This window comes from Lemur catta, chromosome 5 (assembly GCF_020740605.2).
Source record: "Lemur catta isolate mLemCat1 chromosome 5, mLemCat1.pri, whole genome shotgun sequence".
In the NCBI taxonomy this organism is placed as follows: domain Eukaryota; kingdom Metazoa; phylum Chordata; class Mammalia; order Primates; family Lemuridae; genus Lemur; species Lemur catta.
Window position 1 is genome coordinate 98493958 of NC_059132.1, and position 19700 is coordinate 98513657.

Consider the following 19700-nt stretch of genomic DNA (forward strand, 5'->3'; position numbering starts at 1 on the left):
CTATGTGCACTTGAAAAGCATGTAAAATCTGATATAGCTGTCGGTATTATTCCATATATGTCAGTTAGGTCAACTTTGTTTATTGTGTGTTCAGATCTTCTATATCCTTAATGAAATTTTGTCTGATTTTTCTATGAGCTATTGATAGAGACACTTTAAAGTCTCCCACTAACAGTTTGGATTTCTCTTTTTTTTTCTCTTTTAATTCTGTTAATTTTTGCTTTATATACATAAAATTCTGAAGCCATATTGAGTGTACATAAGCTTATCATCCTGGTGGTTTAACTCTTTTATCATTAAGACAAGGGTGCTTCTTGTCTTAAAATTCACTATGTCTGATATTGGTATATCTCTACCACTTTATTTTGGTCAGTGTTTTGTGGTATATCTTTTTTTTTCCTTGCCTTTTAATTTCATCTTTTTGTGTTTTTAGATTCAATGTCTTTTATAAGTAGAATAAGTTGAATTTTGTTTTCTCAAACAGCCTGACAACCTTATACATTCAATTAAATGTAATTATTTATATATTTAATACTCATATTTATTAACTTTCTATTTCATTTCTATTTTTCCTACCTATGTTATATTATTTTTTCTTTTCTTGCTTTCTTTAGGATTAATACCTATTTTTATTATTCTTTTTTCCCATATTAGCTTAGTAGTTATACATTCTCTTATTTTATTGGCTATCTTAGATATTGCAAAATATATTGTGACTTCTTACAGTCTAATGTAAGTTATTGCACTTACTACTTCCTTGATAATAGTAATTTTAAAAACTTATCTGTATTTATTCCAAATCTTTTGCTTGTTAATTTTCTTCATGTTTGAAATCCCACAAGACATTGTTGTTATTGTTTTGTGCAGTCAATATTAATTCATCCACATATTTACTCTTTTCATTCTTATTCCTTTCTACCCAAATTTCTATGTTTCTCTTTGGGATCATTTTTCTTCAGCCTGAAGAGCTCCCTTTAGTATTTTTCTCTCTTCCTGGCACATATAAATCATAGTTATTTTAGATTTCTTATCTTCTAAGTCCAATATCTTATTTACCTGCAAATCTGTTTTTATTGTCTGCTTTTGTTCTGTTGCCTTCTTCGTTAAAAAATCCTGTTTTTTGTCCCGAGATGAATGTTCTTTCCTCTACTAGGCGAGGCCTGTGAAGGTGGTGGGAGTATAGAGGAAGATGCTCTTTGGACACAGAATCTACAGGACTTGACTGATGACAGGCTGGGTGTCTAGAAGCAAGATAGTGTGGATCACCAGAATTCTAGCTCAGCAGCTCAGTAGTTTGTGGTGCTATTTCCTGAGCAGCAGGGCAATGAGGAAAGAACTTGCTCCAGAGGTGGTGTAAGCAAGAGTTCACTTTTGACCCTGTGGATTTAAAGTGTCTCTGTGCTCCTCAGGCAGAGGCGATGTTATATGAAAGTTTCTACATGACTGAGTCCGTAGCAGCTTGCACTGAGATGTGTTTGGGTTATCAAAGTTCCTCAGCCCTTTGAATTTTCTTTCTGAGAAAGGGTAGACAGTGTGACAATTAAAAGTTTTCATCAGTTAGTATGTTTTCCTTCAGTTAATGCAACCTGGCTCCATGCCCTCATTTCAGTGATTGTGGGGAAATCCGTTAACTGCCACCATCTGCTCCCTCACGGGAGGCTGTGATAATTGTTGTTTGCCTTAAAATGGAAGCCCTATTGTTCACATCTCTTTTCTTAGTTTATAATTCTTAAATTTGCCTAACCTCAGATTGAAAGCTCATCTCTGAGCATGAGCTTGATATAGCTATCTATGGGTTCAGCATTCTAGGACTTCTCTGATGGACAAGCTCCTGTTCTAATCATGTATTACAACCCACTAGGTAGAGGTAGAAACTGTTATTCTGACCATTATAAAGATGGGAAAACCGAGGCAGAGAGATTTAGTAATACAAACTATCAAAAACTCAGAGCTCTGAATGTCAGAGTAGGGGTTCTAATCTAATCAACCTGAATTTGGAGCCCAAGCCCTCAAAGAGCAAATTACACAGCTGTGAACTTATTGTTAACTTTTTGCTTTTTTGTCAGCCTAAAATGACTATTTTGGGTCACCCATAAACACAAATAAATTTGAAAAGCTTCAAGTCATTAATCAAAAGAACTGCTATTATCTCTGTCAGAAAAAATGGCCCCACAGTTGACATAATATCAGTGAATGGGGATTGAGAGCCTTACAATACTCTGATTTCTACTTTTTCTGGAACACGCACCTGTCAGATCTAAAGTCTATTATTAACTAGGGTCTATAAAAGATTCATTAATTTTGCCAGTGTTGATACTTCAGGGCTCATTCTAAAGGATTATTTATTCAATTACAGGCTATTTATTATGGGGTCATTAATTGGCCAACATTTATATATTATTCTGTGTTTACTTGTTTTTCCCTGAAACTAATTATAATTGTTAGTTATCATTAATCCTTTTTCTGAGGAATACAATTTGGATTTTAAATAAATAGTTTCTTTAAAAAATACATGTATTCTTATTTTTAAGCTAGAGCCTCCTAGATAGTTACAGCTGTTTTTACAAGGTAAATTTGTAAGCTTAACTCCTACAGAGACATTTCTTCCCATCTGACAATCCTACAAAAGCCTTGCTGTCATCTTTGTGAGCGGCTCAAAATTGGAAAATTTGGGGCTGTATAAGAGTTTTTCCCCCATGGCCGCATCCCCTAGATTTTCATGATTTCAGGGTTTTTGGTTCTGACCTGGTTCCAGCTTTTCTCTATGGCCTGAGGCCCACATGTATTCATGCTTCATCCCTTGCCTTACACATACATGCATACAGCCTCCACCTCTGCACTGTGGCACTGTGTCCCCTGCGTGGGTTCATGGCCCTGATTGGGTTAATAGCCTGGATGATGTCACTGAAGACTATGATGAAGATGGAAGCCCATTCTGTACACTTGATGGGCAGTGTGTGTTAGCTGAGGACTCACGGCCCCGCCCTGGGGAGAGTGGGGCTGGGGCGCAGACCGCCAGCCAGGATGAGGGCTCAGAGCTTCGGCCATGGGTGGTGGTGCTGGGAGAAGGACAACCCTGGAAATCCCGTGCCTTCATTCGGTAGGGAAGGTTCCACTCCAGGGACTCAGTGGACTAAAATTCAAGTATTATTTTCCCCCCGATAAACATTGATTGCCAATGGGAGACTTCATCATGGTGGAACAGATACACTTAACATGGCTGCTAAATACTCTCCAAACTGTTAATACCGTATTTTCCGTACTCTCCTCGCCCTGCATCTGGATGTTTTTAGATTGGCATGTATCTTACAACTAAAGTAGAACTTTAATGTGGTACTTTATTTCTCCTTGTCAATGTGTAATTCAATTTGCTGTGCTCTAATATGTGTACCTCCAAATTCTAAACCATTCCAAATCTGAGGGAGGAGGAGGAGGAGGAGGGAGAAATCACCCAGGTGGAATCAAAATATCTCTGTATGCTGGTGAATCAGCAGGGGTGTGGGAGTTCTCTGCTCTCTTTTGAACAAGATGATCTTACAAAAAAACATGAACCCAGAGGTTTCTTTCTAAGGCCCCAATTTATATTCATTCCCGCCTCCTTGGGGAAAGTAGAGCGGTCTGGAGAGAGACAGGCAATGCTGTTACTGAACTGTTCCCAACTGGGAGTGGGGTGGAGGTTTTTCATCTTTCTTAGGAAACTTTTAGGAATAGGAAATATTGTCTTTTTCTACCATTGGAATTGAGGAAAAGTGGTAGAATATACAAAATATCCAAATTAGGATCAGCAGAAAGAAAAAAATCATGATAATGTTATTCTAAAACATCTTCAAACCTAAATGTAGAAGCTGGAGACATTGAAGGAATCAGAGGGGTTTTGCCCTATAGGTTTGGGGAAAGTGACTCTTTGCCCTAAAGCACCTAAAAGTTTTGTCTCTCTTTGCCAGCCCATGTTAGCAGCCAGTTAAGAGAGTCTGGCCTTGAATAATCAACATTTTTAAAAGCATTTACTTAAACTTGCTTAGAGGTCACTTTGCAGATGGCATAAAACCAACACAGGTATTTAAAACACATTGTATACTTAATTAATGAACCTTTCTATTTAAGCTTTATAGAAAAATCAACTTCTGGGTGTGTGCCATGGTTTACAGACACTATTCAGAAGAGGTATGGTTATTCAATAGAAGATACACTCTAGCAATCAGAAGAGGGCTACAGTCTTGGCTTTCTTTTGGAAATGCAAAGCTGCCAAGGCCTCTGAAAAGTTGTCTGAAGACTTCCGTGGTATGTTTTCATTCTAAGAATTCACCTCTTGAAGTTAAGTACCGGTAATAGGGAATTCTCAGGAAGAAAGGAGAGCTGACTTCTTATACTGAGGGTAGAAATGGTAGCTCCTCACTAATAAAAGTGTTACAAATAGAATTATAATACTATTCTTCAGTTTTAATATCCTAGCTCCATGGCTGTTGTTCATGACTTTATTTTTTCTATTCAAAAATAGAAAAATATTTTTGATGCCTAAATCCTTGTGATTAGATGAAATCAGGATGACTTTTTTGTTATTATATAACTAGGATGTTTGAAAATGACAATCTAGTTAGCCTGTTCAGGAAGTGTCTATAAATAATTCCACGAAGAAAACACAAGAATTTAGAATTTTCTTTAAAGATTGGTTTTTAGATTGAGCTAGAATCGGGTTAACCTGAATCTGTTGTTAGAGGATTTTTGTTTGTTTTTTAACAAGTTGTCATTCACAAAAGTTCAATTTTCATGGACAACAGGTATTTACTTAAAGGTTGGTCATTTTTGAAGTGCTGGATTAAAAGATGTTCTAAAATTAAATAACACTATATTAGAACCTCAAGGTATAGTACTTGTCTTCAAGGAACTTAGTTAATTGGAGAAGTACTTATACTCATGAAGGCATTAGCCGTCTATGTGACCTTGATGAAAAATATCTTCAACTTTTCTCATCTTCAGATTCCTGCTGTGAGGAATTGAAAGGATTCTATCAAATGCCTGCCAAGGTTCGCTTCAGTTCTATAATTCAGAATCGAGAATAATTTCAGAGCAATATGGGTAAAATAATTATAATGAACATTGTGTACTTATATGCTCAAATGTGTTACATATAAACATACAATAGATAGGTGTAAAGAATTGCTTTGATCTAAGTTTTGAAGAAGGAAGAAAAGCTGTGATACTCTTGCTGGAAAAACCAGGATGGCCTTCTAAATCGTGTCTTTTATTAGCTGAATCCATCTATCTGTTCTTCTCTGAGCATACACCATCTCCAGTCCACAGAGCTCGGGGGTTCTCCACTGTCTACAGGCTGAGCCCCACCTGGGGCTTCCCACCCAGTGCCCTGGGGACCAAGTGCTTGTCCCTGCTCCAGCTCTGGCACTTACTTATTCATTAGACACTATTTTCCCTTTCTCAACTCTACTCTATTTTTCTGTCCCTGTTCCTTTTCCATGCTATACCCTCTGCCCCTTGTATATCTCAATGTCTGTAAAAACAATTCTCTTTTCTAGAAACTTGACTTTTTGCTTGGGAGACCTTCATGATCCCAGTTAAAAGTGATCTTTCGTGTGTGAGTGAGGACCGGGGTGGAGAATGCTTTTTCTCTTCTCCCTGGTGTTCCACCTCGGGTCGTAGAGAAAGGACTCCCTGCCAGTACCCTCTCTGTGTAGTGGAAGTGTTGGAGGGGGGTGTTTTTGTCATTCTTTCTACCATTTCTTGTTGGGGCATCACTAGTGCATTGGCATGGCAGTTCTTCATTGTAAAGAACTGTGTTTCTCATTGCATGACAGTTTGGTATCCCTGTCATTGTGTGAACTCAAAATACCTCCTTCATTTCCAACCTCTTCTTTGCCCCAGAGGTGCCATCTGACCCCTTTGAGAACAGGTGGGGCCCTGTACTCACCCCACCTCTTGGAAGATGGACTGATTAATCTGGTGAGGTCAGTGAGAGTGCTAAAACTCACTTCCCAGGCAGAACCTATTTTTTTTTTTTTTCCTTTTTGTTGCTCTGTGGTGTGCTGCACCGGGAACCTCTCCAGGCTTACATGTATTAGGAAAGGTCTGGTTCAAGCAGCTGGCTGGGCAGCCCTTTTGCCTGGGCTCTTTCAGATCCTGTCACTAGGCTGAAAGAGGGAGGATGGTGGTCCTCTGTTCCATGTTCTAGTGCATAGGAGCCTGCTGCCTGGAGCAATCAGGCACTTGCCTCCCCCATTACTAAGGAGATCGACACTTGGAACCTCATTTTGCAGCTTTCATCTGTTCCCTTCTCTTTCAGTTAGATCCGAATGGATTGGAGCAGTTATGGATTCCCATACAACTTAGAAATTCTTCTTAAACACTTATATAGGTCCTTAGTTAAGGATGTTGTCAATTTCTAATGGGCTAGGATTATGCATTACTGCCTCTCTTTATCCCCTAAAACCCTGAGTGCCTTGTTATTTGTAGGTGTGTGGATTATTGAACTTAATAATAGCTTAAGCTTATTAAGTGCGTACTATGTGCCAGGCACTCTCGTTAAGGCTCCACATGAATTAAATCATTTAATAATCCTATAAGGTAGTTAAAGTTATCACATCATTTTAGAGGTGAGGACACACAGGCTCAGAGAGGTTAAGTTCCTTCCTCAAGGTCATCCAGCTAGTAAATGGCACAGCCAACCTTAGAAATAAGAGCTCCAGAGTGCAGACCATGGGACGGTGCCTTCAGAGCACAAATTAAAATTGGTGATAACAAAATTATATTTGAAAGGAACTCTCCATTTAGTCTTTTCTGTTTTTTTTTTTTATTTTTAACTTTTTTGCCCTAGTAGCACTTTAGGGGAAAAAAACCATATAATAAGTGACTGGAAGAGGTATTGAGAGCATATTAGGAGGTTTATTTCCAAAATGTGTCCCTTGGATCTCCCCAGGGTCCATGCAGTGTGTATGTGTATCTGCCCGTGTGCACGTGCGTGTGAGCAAGTGCACTCATGTGGGGAGGGGTCTGTTGCAAGCCAGTAAGGGAAATGGAGCCCTGTAGGTGCTGTTCTTATTTTAATCAGTTCTACACACTAGACTCTTATGTGTGATATCATTTGAAGAAAAGGCTCAGCTTCTAAAAGAATTGTTTAAAAACTAGACAGAACAACTCCCAAATTGCCTGGAGTGATTGGAATTGTATTGATTTACAGACTTTTTAGGCAAATATTTCAGTCATTCACCCTGTTAAATAAACCAGAGAACAAAAACACTATATTACTTATTTAATAGCTATCTTTCTAAAAATTAAAAAAAAAAATCAGGTTGGATCCTTTTCCTAGGAGGTTAATGCACAATCCACCCAATTGTCAAAAGCATAGAAATACAGCAATCCAAAGTGCAGAAAGTGTTTTCAAGCGAAGGCAGTTAAAATGCCAGACATTAGCAAGGAAGGTGTGTTTTGTGGTGGCTACAAATCACATTTCTGCTTTATCTTCCATACCTTAAATTCTCAAACTATAAAATCAGGATATGTCCTTGCTAGTTCTTTCAGCTCTATACATCAAAACTCATATTCACATATTTCCTTTGCATCTGTGACCACTTCAAGGTTCTTCTCCCTCCCCGTACTCTGCCTGGCATTGTATGGGCCCCTTCGGTAGAAAACCCATAACTTTTGGTATATTATATTTACTACTTCTGATTCTGTAATATGGTCGAGTGTAATGTGGGAGTAATGGCCATCTTTCTGGATATTGAATTCATAGGCTCATAGCAAATAAAAGTTGTCAAGACATCAAGGACAAATGAATAATTAGACAGGTTCCTTGAGAGAATTATAAGGCAAAGTGTGGAGAAAAGAGGCATCATTTCATAGCTGTATACATTTACTTTCAGAATGGATGAGATTTCAGAACGGATTTTCTGTGCTACTTCAACAATCTGAGAAAGAAGATTTAAAAGACAGCAAATTATTTAAAGATTAGAAACAAGATAAAAATTAGTAAGCAAATATTAATACGGACTATTCTCAGTAACAGCTGAACCTAAAAGTTCTGTAGTGTTTATTTAATTTAGGCTAATTGAAAATTATCCTAAAATAAGTGTGACAGCTCCAGTTTACCTTTAAATTTCCAGTTCAAATTCACTTGTGATTAGAAAAATAAATTAAACATAAATTGTTGCCTCTACCCTAGAATTTAAAGAAATGGCTTAAATAAGAGCCTAACTGATTAACTAAAGAGAATTATTCTTGGAAGAATGAATTCTGAGAGTTATTTTAAGAAGTATGTTTTTTATTTTATATGGCACTTTTACAATAATTTTGTAGCTATTTAATATGATGCTTGTAGGTATGTGTTTATACTAAATCCCAGCAAATTATAATAAGCAATGCATTCATATTTTCCGGTATGAAGGACCATTCTTTTTCCATCCCAATAGTCGATTACTAAACAAATAAACAACAGAGCCTCAGTGTGCATAGGGGTTGGGTAAACACATTAAAACTAGAAAGAACAGAAGAATAATTATGAACACAGTTTTTCAATACTTGGAAAATTGAATCCGAATTAACCTTTTGGTTGGAAGCAAAAGGTTAACACAGGTAGAACTGGTTAAAATGCTATTTTAAAAAGTGAGCCATTTCTTCTTTTTAAAAACATCTTTGTCTCACAGAGTATCAGCACAGGTTTTACCTTTATGGCAACATATAATTTGTCTGGAAATTGAGTTATGACTAAAGGTAGACACACCATTTTGCTACTTTCAAATTAGCCAGCATCAAATGACAGTAATTGAGCAAGAAAGGTCATTCCTATTTCTATCTTACTTTGTGATGCAATAACTTCTCAGCCATCTGTTCTTTGGAATATTTATGTGGAGGAAATGAAGAACTCTGAGATTGATGGAGAAAACTTAGAATCCGTCCAGAGCTCACCGTTAACCCTTCAGAGTGCATCAGATAGACCTCAGACACCCTGGGACAAAGGCAGACCAGGAAAGGCTCCAGCCGGCATCTCTGATGAATACCTGGCTATGTTCTTACCTTTCTAATCTTTGACTATCTTCTTCAATGGGGAATCCTTACCACCAAAAATTAACTGGCAGAATCACACTATTAATGATAATCCAGCTAGAATTCTAACCCTAAATGAAAGCCAAACCAATTTTGAGAGCATTACAAACTCTCCTAAAATACTAAAACATGATGAAGGATAAAGTAGAGAATTCCAATATTTCCCAAGGGCCCCCCAAATGGGAAAAGACAAGTTCAGAAAACCAAAACTTCTCTTCTGGAGCTAATTTTTGTCATTATCTCATGTTGTATGGTCAGCAATTCAAACTGGGGGTTGACAAACACCACTTTTCCCATAACCAGTTGGCTGTGTCAGCTGATGCAGAGGTTGCCTGAGCAATTTCTGATTCGGTTATGCTTTGAGTCAACATTTGGCCCAGGCTGAAGTGCCAGGAGGAAATGCAGCTGGGAGCAGCCTGGCGGACTCCAAAGCTATGTTTTTATGAAAAGGCCTGGGTTTAATTTTCTTATTTTGACAAAACCTGACTGTCTCTGGCAGAGCAGTCTGTCCATTTGACACATTTTGGCCTCAGCAGAGTATGAAGAGCAGGTAACAGAGCAAGGGAACTGACAATTTTAGCATTCTTCGGCAAGAAGAGACCTTACATAAAAACGTGCAGCATTCTGGGGAAAAGGATTTGATTTTTATGCTTGATCAGAGAACTCAGTGTTCAAGGTGAACTCAGCTCCCAATGATTTATGTGTCTGTGGGAAAGGGACCTATGGGGCATGCAGCAAAATGAGCCGGGGTTCTTCACAAGCACTGTGACAAACACCTAGAAATTCACTATTAATATCCATCATTGTTTTGCTCTCTGCAAATAGGAGAAGTCAAATGTCCTCAAGAAAGTGTATTGCCAGCCTTTGTACAGGGATCATTACTTGTGAATTTGTTTTATAGAGTGTTTTACCAGAGACTATACAGATATATGAAATATAAATTGTGGGTGGATGGTTTTTAATTTTGGAAGTAAGTTTGAGGATTCTGCATTTCAGTGTGTTCCTACTCATTTTCTCACAATGTCTTTTGGGTTATGGAAGCAGGCTTATCTGCATCCTCACAATGATAACAAGAATTCATGCATCATCTGAACAAGTGACACTGGACCAAAGATGTTTATTAGCCTAGAGCTAGCGTGACTGTGTTAATGTAGAGATGATTAAAGGCAATTGTGCTAACCAGCACCCTAAGATTTAGAATCTGTGGGAGAAATGAAACTCAGACTACAACAAGAACAACTGTATCTCACTACATATCATCCCTGATAGAATTTTCTAATTAATTTTGAATTCATAATATTAAGATGTAAATCGTCCAGATCTAATGTTTCCTTCCATATGATATCATTCTTTGACCCTCTCAAAATTTTACATTTCACAGGTGAGGTGGTTTTTCTGAAAGCCATAAAATGAAGTAATAAAAATAGCAAGGTTGGAGGAGTTTGCACTTGGTGAAATATCAAGGCAGCTCTCATTGGGAGGAGGATTTTAGTGAGAAAGAAGGGCAAGTTGGAGGGTTCCACTCTGCTATGACAGCCACAGATGCCAGAATTTCTTCCACTCTCTTCAGACTCACTGCAGCTCGTGCCATCTCTGGGGTTTTGACCAGAAGGATCTGAACACACAACATAATTTAAAGATCATTCCAGTCGTTAAGACACTGTTGGAAAAGGCTAATCTTAGATGATTTAAAACACAGTTTATAATCTCCCTCATTCTTTCTCCTTCCTCCACATTTTTGCTTGTTTTTAGATCACGCCATGAGTCTACTGAAAGGCACAGCACTATGGACTGGGGTGGTGAACGCAGATGTTTCAGAAAAGATACTTCATTCTTTGTTTGTTCTTTGTAACCAACGATTTCCACGTGCTTAGTGACACATCAGTTGGAGAGCCTCATAAACCCTGCAGGGAAGATCAGATTAAAAACTGGTTTTCCGAGGAAAAACAAAAGTGCTGCCCAAACTAAGAGGTCTCATAAGAACCATGGGGACCAAGAGCTGAAATGGCCATGGGAGTGATCTTTGTGTTCAGATGAAAAACCAGAGGCCCGCGGAAGAGCAATGGGTGTGGAAGCGTCTTCCTGTCCAGGTTGGCTCTCTCAGCGAGCGTCACGGTGGATGGTGGCCAGAGACACAGGGCACCAGCTGAGGCAGCAGGAGAAAGTCAGATCTGGTTTCGGAGGCCGTCTCTTTTAACCTGTGCCCGGACACTGTGTCATTTGCACATTTCATAAGTTGTGTGTGTATGTGTGTTCATAGTAAAAATGTTTTTTATGGCAGGTAACTAGGAACTTCCTTTTAGAATGGTATCAATCAGTTAGTTTTTTTTTTTTTTAACCTGTGTTACATTTTCTAACGCTGTGCAAATTATAGTATGGGAGACCCTCAAATATCATTCTGAGGTCAGTTAGGTGTACCAATCCGAGAAACCTAGCTCATAATAAAATTGTGTTTCCTTTGACGATTATTATTATTTTTTTTTTCCACCAAGGGTTCGAAAACTGTCCTTTCAATAGTCTGGTTTGAAATTTGGCAAGGGAATATCAGGCTCACTGGTCTGGTGTGTGATTCTTCATTCTGTTTTTTGGCTGTGGAATGTTTTCAGTCTTTCTCCAGCTGTTCCTTGAAGAACTGTTCGCAGTCCCCTGCGTGCAGCTCAGTGGTCTCATGAACAAGGAATCTCCATACTCTGGTGGTGGATCCTGAGGCCGGGCTCACCTAGACACTGCCAGGTGTACACCCGCCTGGGGGACTTAGGAGAAGGAAGGGAGTCACTGAGGCTGTGACCACGTGGGGAATTGATGTCTCTATTAGTGAACACATGTGGGTGATTCTTGGTTCCTCTGGGATGCTCTGGTAGAGGTTTAAGTGGCAGATCCTTGCGAGACAATCAAAATTGTACCCTTGCCCTCCCAGAGATTCTGTAATAAAGCAATTTCAGTTTGTATTAGTCTGCTCCGGCCGTCATCACAAAATACTATAGACTGAGTGGCTTAAATAATAGAAATCTATTTTCTCCTAGTTCTGGAGGCTAGAAGGCCCGGATCAAGGTCTGGCAGAGTTGGTACCCAGTGAGGGTTCTCTGATTTTTTTTTTTAATTTGCAAGGGTATGGATTAGAGCCTATAACTGATTGTAATTTTACATTAATCCAATAATTCATTTATTAATTCAACAAAAAATTGTTATGTACTAACTCTGTGCCAGGCATCATTCTAGGCAAAGGTGAACAAAGAAGACAAATCATATGATGTGAGAGAAAGATTCCAGATGCTCTGTGACCATTTAGGTAGTTCCTATTAGTTTTTTAAATGAAATTTAATTAACTATTGTTTGATTGCTTGAACATATTTATCAATCCTTTTGCATATTTAAAGCACCACAGAGAAACAAAATGAATGAATAAATTCAAGTGTTTAGTCTTATATGGGGGAATAGTTATTAGTTGAGTAAAAAACCACATGCCAGGAACTTCACTAGATGCTGGGGATACGATAATCAGAAAACAAGGCACGGGGCCCCGTCTTCACGTAGTGGTGGGAAGAGAGGCAGACGTTATTGGAATCAGGTGGACAAGGAATCAGAATCAATGATAGGGCAGTATCAGAACCTGGAACAGGAAGTCCTGGTACGACAGATGATATTCAGGGAAGGCCTTGTGCAGGAGGAACATCTAAGCCTATTAAATCTAAGAGGGCGTTAACTGGATAAGAACGGAGAGAATGTCACAACTCTCAGCCCGAGGGCACATGACATCCATGAGTGGCTGGAAAGGCCAGCATGTCTGGAGCTAGAGGACCAGGTGTACAAGCAATGTTCTCTACTCTTCAGTGTGTGGCAGTCTAGCTTCTACCTCCAGTTCTCACTGAAACTGCTCCTGCTGAGGTGGGTAATGACCTTCCAGCTGTGAATTCAATGAATGGATGCCTTTCATTCTTCATACTGCTTGGACCCTTCCCACTGCTCACCACTCCCCCTGTTATGAATCTTCTACCTCAATTTTAAGATGCCACAACTGGTTATCCTGCAAGACTCCTTCTCAGACTGTGCTTTCTCTACATGACACACCAGTCTCCCTGGATTTTGGCCACTGCCAATCTGCTCAGCGTTCTGCCTGTCCTCTTTGTCACACATGACATCATCCCATGTGATGTCTGTCCAACAGGAAAGTGCTGTGCTCTGCTTCAGTAACTACAGCTGCTGAAACGGATCTCCAAGATTTTAGGGGAGAGATAATATCTGACTGAAGACATCAGAATATGTTTCATAGAGGAGTTGCTATCCATGGTTATCCTTGAATAAAGTGTAGAATTTCAACAGGTAGAGCTAGAGCTAAGGAAAGGAAGGAAAACAAAGTCATGGATCTGGGGAAGCTCAGGGATATCTAGGCAGTTCAGCTCAATTATACGGAACAGATAAAGAGGTGAGTTTTATATTGTGTTGAACATCACATGAGATGGAAAATATGTGTGGTTTATTTAATAGTCATTGTTAATTCAATAGTCAGTCTTTGAGTTTAAAATAGCATCTGATAGCCTCTCCTAACTGCCCCATAAAATATATGTTAAGACAAAAAAAAAAAAAAAAGAAGTCAAAATTCACAACAACCTAAAGCAAGTCTAACAGTCAACACTGACAGAATTTGGAAGACATTTCCACAAACTACAAAGCTGATAGTACTGATTGTCTCATGAAAACAAGAGCTGCTGGTCCTGGCACTTTAACTAGAACATTGGGCAATTTCCTCTTCTGTGCAGATGTCATTTTCAGGGCTGCCAGAACACTGCCTTCATCCTTCTTTCTTTAGACGTGCTAATATGATCTAGTGTCCAAAAGCAATTGGGGAGAAAGAAAAGCTTTGGGGATGACGTAATCACCACACCTCCTGGGTTGTGTACTTTTCTGCCTTTGATACTGGAAATTGCTCTCGAGGTCAGGCACGTAAACAGTTGAGCTTTGTCACCCAGACATGAATGGGCAGCAGGCAGGAGCAGTTGCAGACACTAAAGGACATCCGTGGGGAGGACCAGTGGCTTTGTCTGATGATGTGCCTAATTGATCCACAGAGCATACAGGAAATAAACTGAGGAAACCAAACCTTCAACCATGTTCTCTTCTTCCCTCCATTTGTGTTCTTGTCCTCTGATGAATCCAAACAAAGACCGGAAGGTAAAGGAGCATTGTAATTTAGTCTGCATTAATTAGTTTCCTGAGACATAAAGGAGGGTAGAGAAGAGTGGTGAATGGACCTAGAATTGCCAACTATATACATGTATATAATTGAATATACATATATGTATATATTCTCTCTCTATGTGTATATATCAAGTCGCTTCAAATCTATTGTATACTGTAGTATAATATGCAGTATAATTCAATTTAAAGTGTAATATGCCAGTAGTCCAGACTTCTACTGATGGGTATTACTAATGGCTAATATCAGTTATTAAGATTGATTAATTAATCTAATTCTCTTTAGATGTAAGAGAATGATTAAATATCTGTCTTCAGTAACTCAAGGCTAGAGCTGCCTAAAGGTAGAACACTTGGCTCTTGGAATCTATTATTAGTCCTGCTCCCTTTTGTCCTGAGACAGAGAATGGTGCTTTCCAGCCACTGTCCTGAGTGAGGAAGTCACCCAGCAACAAAGGTCTGAGGCTGAGTTTAGAGACTTCCCGCTACAGTTTCCTTCTGACGGGTAAAGCGCTCGGAAGTCATCACCTTATCCTTACAACAAGAAAAAACTGAAGAAACTAAAAATCAATGACTTTTTTAGACTCATCGGAGAACTGATGTCACACGGCCAACCATCATCCTGAAATCTGTAGAGGCAGGGAAGTGCAGAGGACCACAGCTGGGGGCAGCTTCACCGGAGCAGAGGCAGCTGGAGCCATAAACTTGTAGGAACACTTACATGGCATTTTGTGGACTGATCTGAGAGTGAGAAACTCCCAGGGACCCTAGTGTGAGGGCTCCCCACCCTCCACCCCCAGCTGGAGCCTGCAGTGCCACCAGGATCTCTAAGTTAGTGGCAGAATGAAAGACATGAAGTCAGATTGATATGCTGTTGCTTTCACAATCCAAAAACCAAAAGAAATTCAACCATTTATCAAGATTGATGCTGAAAGGAAATAGAGTAATTGCCAGTTTTAGTATTAATTAACAGTTTAGGGGATGGTAATTTCTTAACTGCACTTAACAGCTAAACATCAAAATACATTACATCAATTCTTCAGAGTTACCCACAGTACATATTCAGTGATATATTAGATCGTATTCATTTTAAAGGGAAGAATAAAAGAAGACTAATGTTACAAGCAGAAAAAAAAATCTTAAATAAGTTGGCTGCTTAATTTCTTCCTTACTTTACTCTTAAAAAGGTGACTGCAGTACGTGGGAGCCTCTACCCTTTGGAATAAATGACTTCATTTGGATTTCAAAAGTAAAATCACTCTGTATTATAAGTAATCACAGAGATGTTCATCTTGATTCTCAGAGGAGTATAGTCGGTGAACGTTCTAGCAGCTGACATCATATTCTTTTTTATGACACTCCTCTGGTTATTATTTCAGAGTGCCACCCACAGATTTCTCTTTGTCTTGTCAAAAAGTAATGCCGAAAATATGAAAGGTTGCTAAGTGCTTTTGTGGAAATAACAAGACAAAATATGGTATTTTTTTAATTTCCCATGACAAAAAACAAAAGAGCACATCATGTCATAGCTCCTCATTTACAATTTTATAAGGCATACCCTGCTAAAATAAATTTTATTGAAATGACTCTTTGTTTTGGAGTCAAGAACCCACATATTTTTCCACTTGGGCTTTAATACACGCACAATTTCTTTGAAATGACATTTAAAAGATTTAGAATATTTGTTGTGGCTAAACTATATTTTGGAAAACTGGTTAATCAGGCTGTGAACATGTTGTTGGGTCATGTAAATGTAGCGTGAGTTTTGAGGAAGGTTGACTACTCCACAGCTGCTTTTCAAATTTCCCATTGGGATTAGCCTCATTGTGTTCCATAAAAAACATGAAAAAACGTTTTAGATATGCTACATATTTTGTGATTTTCTGTACATATATTTGTTAATATAAAAGGATTCAGAAGGTATTCCTGAATCCTCTTGAATTCTTGTGCTCTGAAAGTAAATAACCATGATTGCACCAAGAAATTTAGCGTCTCTTACTTCAGACTTTCTCATCCATAGAATGGAAATCATATATTGAGTTTCCTTGTCCGTCTGGTGGGACTGTTTTGCTAATGTCATCAGCCTGTGTGTGTGTGTGTGTGTGTATGTGTGTGTGTGTGTGTGTGTGTATGTGCATGTATATGTGTTTTGAAAATAGTTTCTAACTCTCTTTTGTGTGCTGGTGACTAAGCAACGTCAGGAAAATATAGCCTTTCTCCCAGGAATTCCAACAATAATCAAAGAAATTTCTCTTAGCTTCTCTCTTTTACAGAAAATATAAACAAATGCACAACTTGGAGTCCTGTGTAGTGTGGTTTATCCCAAATGTATCCTTGCAGGTTTCATGGGCAGCTTTGTTGCAGTGCATTTCTGGGGTAAGTGACCTACATCTACGCTGTAAAATTTTCTAGGGTCTCAAGAGCCAAAACTATTATATGAACACAATGTATTATTCAATTGGTGATATTTTTGAGAAAGCACATTCTGGACATTTACAAACACCGACAGAGGTTAGAAGTGGTGAGAAGGGAGCTCTGAGTCTACAGCCGGTGGAGGTTTGCACCAAGAGGGAATTGATGCTGTTGGCTGAGATTGTGCTAGAGTTAAAGGTTGTTAACGCTGTGATTAGAATTCAGTGTTGCTGCTCTGTCTTCTGCCTGAGGCATGAACATTTTAGTTGTAAGAAAAGCAGTTATGTATCTTACATAACTCTTTAACCTGGCTGTTTGTTTAATCATGACTCTATGAAATTGTGCCACTGTTTTTACTTATGAAGATCACAAAAGGTATTCGTAAGTGCTGTTCCTCATCTCAGACAGGCAGAATTAAAGTCTTGAGCATTTAATATTTCCTTTGGCTTTAACAAGTAAACCATGCATACAACATAGGCCTGGGGTATCTTGTAGTACTAGAAAGTAAAAAGATGCTCAAAAAAAAAAAAAAAAAAACCACGAAAAACAAAAAACAAAAAAAAAAACAAAAAAAGGATGGAGGTGTGTTAGATGGACCCAGGAGCCAACCTGGAAGAGATCTTGAGCCAATGCCAAACAATTGGAGCAGTAAAATAAACAACATGAGATTGGGTTATAACCCAAATTATAAAACACATTTATACAAGTCCATGCTGATATAAGTAAAGGATAAAAACATAAATAAATGAGGAAGAAGTTACAAATTTTTCTTACAGAAGAATTCCAAGTTATTTGCGTAGATATTTCACTCTACAGAAATTAGATCTTAATCCTCTCTCGCAATCATAGGCTAGACTTTGCCACTTGATTCCATAAATAAAGTAGGGAAAGGAAAAAATAGTAAAGTTAGAGGGGAAAAACTTGCAAAACTGCCTTAAATAAGCAACAAAGGTTAACATTCTCAGTGATGTCATGCAGATATCATGTGCCCTGATTTGATGTGACAAGGAAAGTTCACCTCTGTGGCATTGCTTCCCCGAGCCCCTTAAGAAGGATGTCAGACAAACCCAGATCAGGGGTCTTTCTACGGAACAGGCAGCCAGTACACCTCTAGACTCTCAAGGTCATAAAGAACAAGGGAAGTGTGGGGACTGTCACAGATAATAGGAGATGGGCAACACTGTGGAGCGCTGATTGGATGCTGGAACAGAAAGAGGACATTAACGGAAAACCTGTCCAAAGTTTAGTTAATAGCAATGTACTGCAGTGGGTTGAATGATGGTGCCCTCCCTGCCACCCACCAGAGGATTACAGATGTCCTAACCCCTGGAACCTGTGAATGCTGCCTTGTCTGGAAAAACTGCTTTGCCGATGTAATTAAGTCAAGGATCTCCAGATGAGAAGATCACCCTGATTATCTGGGTGGACCTTAAATCCAATGACAAGTGTCCTTATAGAAGAGACACAGAGAGACACACAGAGAAGAGGAGGCCATGTGACGATGAAGGTAGAGATTGGAGGAGGGAGCCGCAAACCAAGAAATGCCAGCAACTGCCAGAAGCCAGGAGAGACAAGGGACAGGATGTCCCCTAGGTCTGGAAGGGGTGCAGCCCTGCAACACCTTGACTGGGGCTTCTGTCCTCCAGAACTGTGGGAGAATACCTTTCTGTTGTTTTAAGCTCAAGTTTGTGATAAATTGTCATAGCAGCCCTAGGAAAGTAATAAAGGTACAAATGTCAATTTCCTGCTTTGATAACTATACTATAACAATGTAAAATGTTAATGATAAGGGAAACTAGGTGAGGGGTGTTAAAAGATAAATTAGTGCACATTAAATTTTTAAAGAGTTTATTTGAGCAAATAGGGATTCATGAATTAGGCAGCACTGAAATGTAAGCCCTGAAAAACTCCACCAAAGGGGGACTGGGAATGTCCAGTGTGGGGACCAGATGTCAGGTCCCTGTGCTCCCTGGTTCTTGGTTCCTAGTACTGAAGAATGGTTACTGGTACCAACTCGACGGAGCAAATGAGCAGACCAAGCAGATGCAAGTGCCAAAGTTTACTAAAGAATAGTTCATTCAAGAGAAGGAATGGGTCAACCCCCTCGAGAGTGGAGGAGACCCTGAGTTTAACAAGATTTTTCCTTTTATGCTGATTCCCTCATTTTATGTTAAGTGGGCAGTGGAATATTCATGATTTTTCTTGGAAAAAGGTGGAGAATTCCTGGAACTGGGAACCCTCCCCCTTTTTAACCTTGTAAGGCAATTTCCGGGGGTTGCCACGGTATTTGTAAACTGTCATAGCACTGGTAGGTGTGATTTTTACTATGTTAATGAGGGTAGGTCACTTGAGGATACTGTCATCTTACTTGTGCTCATGCTCCAGAGACCCTCATTTATGGTCTTGATCATATGTCTGCTTTGTGGCCTTTCTACCTCTTTCTGGTTGGTCAGTCCTTGGAAACCCCCTATCATAGACCAAATATCCTTGGGGTCAGTCCTTGGGGACCCCTTGACACATCATCTGTTTCTTCTTGGAAGCCCCACTTCTGGTCAATATGTTCCTCCTAGTAGACAAAGCATCTCCTAACGGCATCAATTTCTCAATGGAACCTTCCCAGACGATGCATCTGTTCCCCTTCCTCCTTGTGCCAACCTAACAGGAGAAAGCTTTTATGGGGTGAATATGGAAAAAGAGCAAAGATATTCCCTGATTGGTTAAAGTTTGAGAATGGTCCGTTGGCTGCCTGTGATTCCCTGAGCTCAAGTTTCACTTTGCTTTTGTAGGAACCCCAGGCATTAGGGCCACCCTATCTGATGGCTTCCCATTCAGTTATTTTAACAGCGGTATGTGTACAAGAACTCTCAGTACTATCTTTGAAACTTTTCTGCAAGTATAAAATTATTCCAAAAAAAATTTATTCAAAAAATTACAGTTTGACTGAAAGAAAGGTACATATTTTACCCCTACTTGGTTATGAGTCAAATGTAATATTTCTCAAATAATTCTAAAAGTTTACATCAATGATAACAGGTCAGTGT